The following is a 13,009-nucleotide window of genomic DNA, read 5'->3' on the forward strand; positions in this document are numbered from 1 at the left end:
AGAGTCAGAGATAATAGCGGCAATTTTATGAGCAGGATCATTAATTATGACCTGTGAAATTTTAATAGGTGCCTTCTTTGGATCTTTTGTAGAAGCTCAGATGAAAGTGGCTCCAGACCATTGACACAAACTTGGTTATCAGGAAGTGGTGAGCTTTCAAAGATTTGAAATCTCTATGTATTCTTTTATTTCCTTTGCTGATATTTTGTTAAAGGCAGCATTATATATAAATATATATAATAAGCTCACATAGAATTTCATTTACTTACTTCTGGTGATTGTACCAGACCTCATCTGTTTCATACATTTGTATTTCTAAGAGAAGACACTTCTTAAAATTATAATTAAGAGAAGGCATGGTATAGTTGAAAGATAAATGAACATGAAATGATCTGCATTTATAGCAGGCCTGTCATATAACATAAGCAAGCCCTTAGGCAACTGACTTAAGTGGTCTGGACCTCAGCATCTTATTTGTGCAAGACACTGGTGTCTAATTCATTCTTATTTGTGTGAGACACTGGTATGGCATAAGAGCTAATTGGAAAACAAGGCAACATGTTTGCTAACATGTTTGTCTTTCAGATCTAAAATCCTGTGGATTCCAGGAAGATGGAGATAATAACAGTACCTACCTCATAAGTTTGTGAAGACAGATAAGATAATCCTGGCAAAGCAACTCAAAGGGTACCTAGGACACAGTACACATTCTATAGGTGTTCATTCTTCTCTTATCATCATTATTATTTCTGCTACATAGGAAAAACTAGGCACTTATAAAGAAAACCTAGTTCAAAATTCTCTAACAAAATGGAATAAATAAAATTAAAGATCAATTACATGGTGCATTGGGTGCTTCTAATGCCATGTAGTAACTCTACTAGATAGTGTAGGTGTTATAGGTGTATAAGAGCTTGCTCCTATTATTCCAGAATTTATACTTTTTTTGTCTGTGTGCATGGAGAATGGAAGCTCTTCAAGTAAACAGAAATATAGAACCACAACAAAAAATAAGCAAAACAACAAAAACAAACAAACAAACAAAAAATCTCTGTATTCTTAAATGCCGCTCTCAGGATCCTGTCAAAATTGACTGACAGGACATAAGGACTTAAGAGAGAAATAGAAATCACGGGACTGGCCTGGCCAGTTTTCTACAAGACTAGGTTGGTCAGATAAACAGTTAAGTTGAATGGGCTTCTATATATGACAGAGGTAATCAGGAATTATTTTACTGTTCCTTTAATTCTTGAGTCCAGCTTGGAACATTTCTTACTATTTATCTAGGAAAATTTTCCTATGTCCTAAACCCTGTTAAAATTACAAATTACTATCAAAATTATTTAGCCATCTGGTTAAAATTACTTTTGATTTTCTTTAAATAAATGGCCTATCAGTCAAGGTATTGTTTTCCAGCTACCTGTTTCACATCTCAGCAGTGTGCCGAATCGATGACTAGTGTAGTTTGTCAGACTGGGATTTCCAGTCTGGCTCAAAACCTACCCTGTATGGGTGCTGTGATGTTCAACTTCTGTCTTCTCTATACACCACTGGCACCATGGAAGACCTTCATCTGTAGTGTAGGTCCCTTGAGTTCACATTCATCCTGACCCTGTCGGAAGGTCAGCAGCAGTTCAGCCCACAGAGGCAGGAGAGGGGCCCTGCTGCCATTGATTTCATCTCCACTATTTCTTTCTCTGCTCTCCTCTTTTTTGCCCTAGACCGCAGTCAGGATTACAACCTTGATTTCCCTCCAGGACTCCAGTTGCAGCTGGAATTGAAACTCTGTTCTAATCTCTGAGCTGCCTGAATGAATCTCCATATCCTGGCCAGCGGCTGGGTCTTGGCTGTGAAGGAACTGACCAGCCACCTGCCATGCTTTGATATCACCTGCTCCCTGGATAATAACTGCAGATCTGCATGTCTGGACTTACTCAGATACAGGACAAGCTCAAGAACACCACACCTCTTTGCATCTTGTATGCAAGGACCAGTCTCTGAAACCAGTTTTATTTCTCCAAGCCCTTTTCTTACCTTGTCCAGCGTCTTCCTCACCACCTGGCAGGGTTACTGGTGCCTCCACTGGCTCAGCAGTCAGATAACTAAGACTATTCCCCTGTGAACCTTTTGCTTCTTCTCCACACCATCTAAATCACCACCAGCAGATACTAGGATATCACTAGAGTTCCCCTTCTGTATTAGTCCGTTCTCATGCTGTTGTAAAGAACTGCCCAAGACTGGGTAATTTATAAAGGAAAGAGGTTTAATTGACTCACAGTTCTGCATGGCTGGGGACGCCTCAGGAAACTTACAACCATGGCAGACAGGGAAGTAAATATGTCCTTCTTCATATGATGGCAGGGAGGAGAAGTACAGAGCGAAGCAGGGAAAAACCTCTTATAAAACCACCAAATCTTGTGAAAATTCACTATCTTGAGAATCATGAGAACAGCATGGGAGAACTACCCCCATGATCTAATCACCTCCGATGAGGTTCTTCCCCCAATACGTGCGGATTATAATTCGAGTTACAATTCAAGATGAGATTTTGGGTAAGGACACAGCCAAACCATATTATCTTCCTTTCTGCAACAGTGACATAAAATGTCAAGAACTCATTGTTTTATCCTTATTACCTCTATGCCCATTTCTGTTTATGGGCATTGCCACCCTTTGGTCTTACTACATTTCTACCTCTCATGATGCTTTTGTGACCCTGCTCTATATCCCTCACAGCCTCTTGGAAATGCACTCCAGGGAAAATGAAATGTCAAGTAGGTGGTAAGTATATGGCATTTCACTGATTTCTTGGATGAATTGAATCAACGAATATTCAGGGATGGTATTTCATAGCTGTCTATATTTTCAAGTAAAGGAAAGGTCTTTGACTTGCTTACCTTGCAGGCTATTGAGTGGACCAAATAAGATTAAGTACACAAAACCACTTGTCAACTCTCAAGTGCCACACAAACAAAGTTACTCAATACGGTTGAATAATGTTCATTCATTACTAATTTTAGTTTCTAATATGACATTGGATTTATTTATTCTGCTTATGCAGTGGGTACACATTTCTCAGAATTTAGATAGATATGCAAAAAAAGAAAATGTCATTTTACTTTTCTACTATTCAACCTAAACTCTACTTTAAGCCCCATTTTACCTAGTAGCAGAGAACTTAATTTTTGTCAAACTGGTGCTTTCTGACATTCTAGGATTTCCCCTTCACCATTCTCCCCAGAGCTAATTCAAGTTCTGGGAAACTTGTATCACAGCTAGGCTACTGGGAGTGAGGGCAGGAGAGAGACTTCTGATTTTTGGCTCACATTGCTCTTTGGTTTAGCCACTCACTGCTGATGTCTGAGTTTTCATCAGCCTCCAGCTGATAGTGCACCCTGCTTTCCTCGCCCTAGGCCCACAGGCTGTCTCTCTGGCATCCTTTCCTCTTTTGGAGTGATGAGATATTTTGGGATGCCCTTACATACCACTCCTAAGACTACCAGAGATTTGAGAAACTGATCATCTGTACTGAAAAACACGATATCACTCCACAATACCATCTTCCTACTCCATAATACTGGCGCAAACTGGCTAAATCTTGGTATTTCTGATTCAGCTTCTTGTCTACACCCCAAGAAATTCTTTAAGCAAGACTAAGAGAGGAAAAGATTTCTATAGAAAGCTCATTCAGCATTTTTCACAAGCCTTTTGGATGGCTAATTGCAGCTTTGGCTCTCATACGCCAATGCCCAAACTTCTGAACCTAAACTGTCTTCCAAAACCAATATCCTCTGTTAAGATTTATAAAACTCTATTTAGAGTTTATATTTTGTTCCTCCTTTTCTCAGTGCAGTTTCTATGTCTGCTTCAGATGCTGCCTGCAATGAGAGAAAAAGGTTCTTAGTTAAAAAGAAATTGTCTACATCTAGATTGTGAGGGTTACATAGGTACATGTATCCTCACATCTCATTGAACTCCATACTTAACATATGTACACTTTCTTATATGTAAGTTGTATGTCACTCAAGTTGATTTAAAATATTCAGCCAAATTCATGCATGGATGCACACACATACACACTCACACATAAGATGCCATTGAAATATTATTCCCATTACACTTATTTGATCAACTTTTCCTTCTTTCCTAATCAACAAATCCTAGCTACTGCACGTCATTGGAATAGGCCTTTTACAACTTGAACTTTTTTTTTCTTATGGCATTCCTTTAATCTTGATTTGCTTTTTCACTTTAGAACCACATCAAATATACTCCTCATTCTGCAGTTTTTTTCTTTCCATAATTTTGATTCTATTAGTTTATATTAGTTACTTTCTTTCTGTTCTGGGTATAAAATATATGTTGTTATAGTTTATTCCATAAACATTTGTGTTGAGCTAGGTAAATGATAGTGTACTCTGGAAACTATTGAAATATTCCAAATGTAATAATTAAGATCCTTGGACCAAAGAAAAATGCGATTAGACAGCTACGTCTCTCTAACCCCCATGTAGGCATCAAATGTTAAATTTTCTATGGCAGTGGCAGTCTTTCCATGTTGGTGCCTCTTTTTCCCAATCAAAATTTATTTTGTTTTTGTTTTTGTTTTGTTTGTGTTATTTTTAACTTTTATTTTAGATTTGGAGATGCACATGCAGGTTTGTTACCTGAGTATATTTGATCCTTTCACCCAGGTACCAAGCATAGTACCCAATAGTTTTTCAACCCTTGCCCGCTTCCTCCTTCCCTATCTAGTAGTCTCCAGTTTCTATTGTTACCATCTTTATGTCCATGAGTACCCAATGTTTAGCTTCCACTTATAAGGGAGAATATGCAGTATTTGGTTTTCTATTCCTACATTAATTCACTTAGGATATTGTCCTTCAGTTGCATCCAAGTTGCCTCAAAGGACACGATATCATTCTCTTTCATGGCCAAGTGATATTCCGTGGTGTATATGTACCACATTTTCTTTATCCAGTCCACTGTTGATGGGCACCTGGATTGATTCCCTGTCTTTGCTATTGTGAATAGTGCTGCAATGAATATCCATTTCTTTTGGATATATACCCAGGAATGGGATTTCTGAGTCAAATGGTAACTCTGTTTTTAGCTCTTTAAGGAATCACCACAGAGCTTTCCACCGTGGCTGAATCAATTTGCATTCCACCCAATGATGTATAAGCATTTCCTTTTCTCCACAGCCTCTCCAGCATCTGTTGTTTTTTCACTTTCTAATAATCACCATTTTGACTGATTTGAGACGGTATCTAACTGTGGTTTTGATTTGCATTTCTCTGATGATTAGTGATGTGGAGCATTTTTTCATATGTTTGCTGGCCACTTGTATGTCTTCTTCTGAAAAAGAAGTTTATGTTCTTGTTCAGCCTTTTGCCCATTTCTTAATTATTTATTAAGAAAATTTATTTATTTATTTGCTTGTTCAGTTGTTTAAGTTCCTTACAGATTCTGGATACTAAACCTTTGTAAGATGCATAATGTCCTAATATTTTATCTCATTCTGTAGGTTGTCAGTTTACTCTGTTGATAGTTTCTGTTGCTTTACAGAAGCTCTTTAGTTTAGTTAGGTCCCACTTGTCAATTTTTGTTTTTGTTGCAATTGCTTTTGAGAACTTAGTCATAAACTTTTTTCCCAGGGCTGACATCCAGAATGATGTTTCCTAGGTTTACTTACAGGATTCTTATAGTTTTAGGTCTTACATTTAAATCTTTAATCCATCTTGAGTTAATCTTTGCATATAGTGAGAGCTAGGGTGTCCAGTTTTATTCTTCTGCATGTGGCTACCCAGCTATGCCAGCACCATTTATTGAATAGGGAGCCCCTTCCCCATTGCTCATTTTTGTCAACTTTGTCAAAGATCAAATGGCTGTAGGTGTGCAGCTTTATTTCTGGGTTCTCTATTCTGTTCCATTGGTCTATGTGTCTGTTTTTGTACCAGTATCATGCTGTTTTGGCTACTGGATCCTTATACTGTGGTTTAAAATCAGGTATTGTAACACCTTCAGCTTTGTTCTTTTGTTTAGAATTACTTTGACTATTTAGGCTCTTTTCTGGTTCCATAGGAAATTTAAAATAGCTTTTTCTAGTTCTGTGAAAAATGATGTTGGTAGTTTGATAGGAATAGTGTTAAAGCTGCAGATTGCTTTGGGCAGTACAGCCATTTTAACACTATTGATTCTTCCAATCCGTGAGCATAAAATGTTTTTCCATTTGTGTCATTTCCGATTTCTTTCAGAAGTGTTTTATAGTTTTCCTTGTAGCGATCTTTCACCTTCTTGGTTAGATGTATCCCTAGGTACTTTTTGTGGCTATTGTAAGTGGGATTGCTTTCTTGATTTGGCTCTCAGATTGAATGTTATAGGTGTATAGAAATGCTACTGATTTTTTGTACATTGATTTTGGATCCTGAAACTTTACTGAAGTCGTTTATCATTTCCAGGAGCCTTTTGGCAATCTTTTTTTAAATTTTTCTTATTATTATACTTTAAGTTTTAGGGTACATGTGCACAACATGCAGGTTAGTTACATAGGTATACATGTGCCATGTTGGTGTGCTGCACCCAGTAACTCCTCATTTAACATTAGGTATATCTCCTAATACTATCCCTCCCCCCTCCCCCCACCCCACAACAGGCCCTGGTGTGTGACGTTCCCCTTCCTGTGTCCATGTGTTCTCATTGTTCAATTCCCACCTATGAGTGAGAACATGCGGTGTTTGGTTTTTTGTCCTTGCGATAGTTTGCTGAGAATGATGGCTTCCAGCTTCATCCATGTCCCTACGAAGGACATGAATTCATCATTTCTTATGGCTGCATAGTATTCCATGGTGTCTTTTGGCAGTCTTTAAGGTTTTCTGGGTATAGAATCATATCATCCATGATATGAGAAATAGTTTGACTTTTTCCTATTTGGATGCCTTTGATCTCTTTCTCCTGCCTGATTAGACTTGCTGGCACCTCCAGTACTGTGTTGCATATGAGTGGTGAGAGTAGGCATTCTTGTCTTGTTCTAATTTTCAGTGGGAATGCTTCCAGTTTTTGCCCATTGGGTATGATGTTGGCTGCGGGTTTGTCATAGATGGCTCTTATTATTTTGAGGTATGTTTCTTCAGTTCCTAGTTTATTCAGGGTTTTTATCATGAAGGATTGTTGGATTTTATCAAAAGTTTTTGCACATTTGTTAAGATGATCATATAGTTTTTGTTTGTAATTCTGTTTATGGGGTGAATCACATTTATTAATTTGTTTATGCTGAAGCAACCTTGAATCCCAGGAATGAAGCCTACTTGATTGTGGTGAGTTAACTTTTCGATGCACTGCTGCATTTAGTTAACTAGCATTTCTTTCAGGATCTCTGTATCTATGTTCATCACAGGTATTGACCTGTAGTTTTCTTTTTTGTTGTGTCTTTGGCAGGTTTTGGTATCAGGGTGATGCTGGCTTCACAGAATGAGATAGGGAGGACCCCCTCATCCTCAATTTTTTGGAATGTAGAATTAATACCAGCTCTTCTTTGTACATCTGGTAGAATCATCTGTGAATCCATCTGATCTGGGGCTTTATTTTGGTTGATTAGTTTTCAATTACTCACTCATTTTTGGAACTCATTATTGGTCTGTTCAGGGTTTCGATTTCTTCCTGACTTAATCTTTGGAAGTTGTGTGTTTCCAGTAATTTATGCATTTCTCCTAGATTTTCTGGTTCGTGTGCATAGAGATGTTCCTAATAGTCTGAGGATCTTTTGTGGGATTGATTGTAACGTCACCTTTGTTGTTTCTAATTATGCTTATTTGTGTCTCCTCTTTTTCCTTTGCGAATCTAGCTAGTGGTCTATCACTCTTGTTTATCCTTTTAAAAAAGCAACTTTTGGTTTCATTCATTCTTTGTATGGAGTTTGAGGGGTATCAATTTTGTCATTTCTACTCTGATTTTAATTATTTCTTTTCATATGCTAGCTTTGGAGGTTAGTTTTCATTTTTCTAGTTCCTCTAGGTATGATGTTAGATCATTAATTTTAGATCTAACTTTTGGAGGTAGGTGTTTAGCACTACAAACTTATTTTAACACTTCTTTTGCTGCATCCCAGAGATTTTAGTATGTTGTATCTCTGTTTTCATTTATTTCAAAGATTTTTTTATTTCTACCTTAATTTTGTTGTTCACACCAAAGTCATTCAGGGACAAGTTGTTTAATTTCCATGTAATTGTGTGATTTTGAGAGATCCTGGTATTGGTTTCTGTTTTTATTTCACTGTAGTCCCAGAATACGGTTGGTATGATTTTAACTCTTTTGAGTTTATTTAGACTTGCTTTGTGGCTGAGAATGTGGTTGATCCTGGAATATGTTCCATTTCTGTGATGGTTAATACTGAGTGTCAACTTGATTGGATTGAATGATACAAAGTATTGATGTTGGGTGTGTCTGTGAGGGTGTTCCCAAAAGAGATTAACATTTGAGTCAGTGGGCCAGGGAAAGCAGATCTACCCTTAATCTTGTGGGCACAATCTAATCAGCTGCCAGTGAATATAAAGCAGGCAGAAAAAAGTGAAAAGGAGAGACGGGCCTAGCCTTCCAGCCTACATCTTTCTCCTGGGCTGGATGCTTCCTGCCCTTGAACATCAGACTCCAAGTTCTGATGGAGTCTGGCTCTCCTTGCTCCTCAGTTTGCAGACAGCCTATTATGGGACCTTGTGATCATGTAAGTGAATACTTAATAAACTCCCCTTTGTATTAGTCCTGTCCCTCTAGAGAACCCTAACTTATACAGTATGCAAATGAGAAGGATGTATATGTCCGGTTGATGGGTGGAGTGTTCTATACTTGTCTACTAGGTCCAGTTGGTTAAGTGTTGAGCTTAAGTCCAGAATTTTTTGGTTAGTTTTCTGCCTTAATAATCTATTAATGCTGACAATGGGGTGTTGAAGCCCCCCACAACTATTATGTGGCTGTTTAAGTCTTTTTGTATGTTTAGACATATTTCTTTTATGAATCTGGGTGTTCCAGTGTTGGGGGGGTATATATTTCGAATATTTAAGTCTTCTTGTTGAATTAAACCCTTTATTATTATGTAACGTTCTTCTTTGTCCTTTTTTACTCTTATTGGTTTAAAGTCTGTTTTATCCTATATAAGAATAGTGACCTCTGCTCTTTTTTTTTTTCTTCTGTTTTCATGGTAGATATTTCTTCACCTCTTACTTTGAGCCTATGAGTGTCATTATATGTGAGATGAGTCTCTTGATAACAGCAGACAGATGGGTCTTGCCTCTTTATCCAACTTGCACTCTGTGTCTTTTAAGCGGGGCATTTAGACCATTTATATTCAAAATTAATATTGATACATGAGGTTTTGATTCTATCATGAAGTTGTTAGCTGGTTGTTTTGTAGTTTTGATTATGTGGTTGTTTTATGGGGTCTGTGGGCTATGTACTTACATATGTTTTTGTAGTAGCAGGTATTATTATTTCATTTCATGTTTAGAACATTCATTACGATCTCTTGTAAACCTAGTCTAGTGGTAACAAATTTCCCTAGCACTTGCTTGTCTGGAAGAGATTTTATTTCTCTTTCACGAATGAAGCTTAGTTTGGTGGGATGTGAAATTCTTGGTTAGAATTTATTTTATTTAAGAATGCTGAAAATAGGATCCCAGTTTCTCTTGGCTTATAAGGTTTCTAACAAGAAGTCCACTTTTGGCAATCTGGGCTTCCCTTTACATGTGATGTAAAAATTTTCTCCAGTTGCATTTAAAATATTTTATTTAGCATTGACCTTTGACAGTCTGTTGACTATATGCCTTAGCATTGTTGACTTTTTTATAGTATCTCACAGGAGTTCTCTAGATTTCTTATATCTGGTTGTTTAGGTCTATAGCAAGATTAGGACAATTTTCTTGAATTATTCCCTATGTTTTCCATGTTGTTTACTTTTTTTCTTTCTCCCTCAGTAATGTCAATAATTTATAGGCTTGGTCACTCTCCACAATGCCATATTTCTCAAAGACTTTTTTCATTTTTTTATAACCTTTAAAAATTTCTGTCTATGTTAGTTTGAAAGATCAGTTTCAAGCTCTGAAACTCCTTATTCTGCTTGGTCCAATCTATTTCTAGAACTTTCAATTATATTTTAAAACTTTTTATGTGAGTTTTTCAATTCCAGAATCTCTGATTGATTTCAAGATGTTTATCTCTCCTTTATTTTCTGGATTGCTTTAGAAGTTTCTTTGTGTTGTTTGTCAACCTTGTTTTGGATCTTATGGAGCTTTCTTGCAATCCATGCTTTGAATTCTTTTTTTTTTATATACTTTAAGTTTTAATCCATGCTTTGAATTCTTTTTTTTTTATATACTTTAAGTTTTAGGGTACATGTGCACAACGTGCAGGTTAGTTACATATGTATACATGTGCCATGTTGGTGTGCTGCACCCATCAACTTGTCATTTAACATTAGATATATCTCCTAATGCTATACCTCCCCCCTCCCACCACCCCTCAACAGGCCCCAGCTTGTGATATTCCTCTTCCTGTGTCCATGTGTTCTCATTGTTCAATTCCCACCTATAAGTGAGAACATGTCGTGTTTAGTTTTTTGTCCTTGTGATAGTTTGCTGAGAATGATGGTTTCCAGCTTCATCCATGTCCCTACAAAGGACATGAACTCATCATTTTTTATGGCTGCATAATATTCCATGGTGTATATGTGCCACATTTTCTTAATCCAGTCTATCATTGTTGGACATTTGGGTTGGTTCCAAGTCTTTGCTGTTGTGAGTAGTGCCACAATAAACATACGTGTGCATGTGTCTTCATAGCAGCATGATTTATAATCCTTTGGGTATATACCCAGTAATGGGATGGCTGGGTCAAATGGTATTTCTAGTTCTAGATCCCTGAGGAATCGCCACACTGACTTCCACAATGGTTGAACTAGTTTACAGTCCCACCAACAGTGTAAAAGTGTTCCTATTTCTCCACATCCTCTCCAGCACCTGTTGTTTCCTGACTTTTTAATGATTGCCATTCTAACTGGTGTGAGATGGTATCTCATTGTGGCTTTGATTTGCATTTTTCTGATGGCCAGTGATGATGAGCATTTTTTCATGTGTCTTTTGGCTGCATAAATGTCTTCTTTTGAGAAGTGTCTGTTCACGTCCTTCGCCCACTTGTTGATGAGGCTGTTTGTTTTTTTCTTGTAGATTTGTTTGAGTTCATTGTAGATTCTGGATATTAGCCCTTTGTCAGAGGAGTAGATTGCAAAAATTTTCTCCCATTCTGTAGGTTGCCTGTTCACTCTGATGGTAGTTTCTTTTGCTGTGCAGAAGCTCTTTAGTTTAATTAGATCCCATTTGTCAATTTTGTCTTTTGTTGCCATTGCTTTTGGTGTTTTAGACATGAAGTCCTTGCCCATGCCTATGTCCTGAATGGTATTGCCTAGGTTTTGTTCTAAGGTTTTTATGGTTTTAGGTCTAACATTTAAGTATTTAATCCATCCTGAATTAATTTTTGTATAAGGTGTAAGGAAGGGATCCAGTTTCAGCTTTCTACATATGGCTAGCCAGTTTTCCCAGCACCATTTATTAAATAGGGAATCCTTTCCCCATTTCTTGTTTTTTGTCAGGTTTGTCAAAGATCAGATGGTTGTAGATATGCAGCATTATTTCTGAGGCCTCTGTTCTGTTCCATTGATCTATATCTCTGTTTTGGTACCAGTACCATGCTGTTTTGATTACTGTAGCCTTGTAGTATGGTTTGAAGTCAGGTAGCGTGATGCCTCCAGCTTTGTTCTTTTGGCTTAGGATTGACTTGGCAATGCAGGCTCTTTTTTGGTTCCATATGAACTTAAAAGTAGTTTTTTCCAATTCTGTGAAGAAAGTCATTGGTAGCTTGATGGGGATGGCATTGAATCTATACCGTGACCATTGCTGGAAAGCTGGTATGATCCTCTTGTGGTGTCACTACATCCAGATTTTTTAGGGTGCCCAAATTCTTGTGTTGGTTCCTTCTCATCTGAGACACTGGCACTTCTAATGTTTGTAATTTGTGTGTATGTAGGGTTTTTTCCCTTTTCTCCCCCCATAATATTGGGCTTTTTCTTTCCCTTTTCCTCCCCCCTGCTCCTTAGGGGTGAGACGGGTCTTTTGGTTTTGCTTCCTATAGCCTTATGTACCTTTGTCGGCAGGTTTCATACTAGGCTGTGCAGTTTGTTTTGCAAGCCAGTAGACGGCACTTACAGGTAAGAACCAGCTGTGGACAATGTGGCTGGGTATATACTTGATCCCTGTTTAGTGGGAGAGGCTCTCTATTGCCTCAGGAAGTGGGCTGATTGTGGCATGCACAGTGATCTGAGCTTCCTGTTCAGGTCAGGGTGAGTGGGGGCCACAATGAGCAGGGCCAGACCAGGCAGGTCCACCTACAGGTCACCCAATGACAAGCACATGCTCCAGTACTGAGGGAGAATATAATAGGTGGCCACCAAGTGCCCAGAGGTGTGCCTTGGCATGGAACTGGGAGAGCAGCTCCATGGTTTCCTAGCTCCATGCCTAGGCACAGCTCTGGGCACTTGGTGGCCACTCTTGTACTCTGCCCTAAGTTCTATATATGGGGATGAGGGTGGACTAAACTCCCAAACCAGGAGATTGGGTACTCCTGATGTCTGGAGATCTCCCTAGATATGGAGCAGAGAGGGCCCCCTTGCACTAAGATCTCTGTACAGGCAGAGTGGGGTGAGTCAGGCTGCTGACCTGGGTAAACAAGTGCTCTGAATACCTGAAAAATCTGCCTGGGCATGGAATGAGGAAGTTCTCACTGTACCACAATCTATGTCAGAAAGGGTAGAGTGGCTCAGGCTGCTGACCAGATGAATGGGTGCTCTGAATGCCTGGAGATCTGCCTGGGTGTGGAGTGGAGAGAGCCCTGCTGTTCCATGATCTATGTTCAGGAAGGATGGGGAAGCTCAAGGCTGCTGGTTCAAGCAAGCAGGTGTACCAAATGC

The sequence above is a fragment of the Gorilla gorilla genome, chromosome 14, assembly GCF_029281585.2.
Source record: "Gorilla gorilla gorilla isolate KB3781 chromosome 14, NHGRI_mGorGor1-v2.1_pri, whole genome shotgun sequence".
Taxonomy (NCBI): domain Eukaryota; kingdom Metazoa; phylum Chordata; class Mammalia; order Primates; family Hominidae; genus Gorilla; species Gorilla gorilla.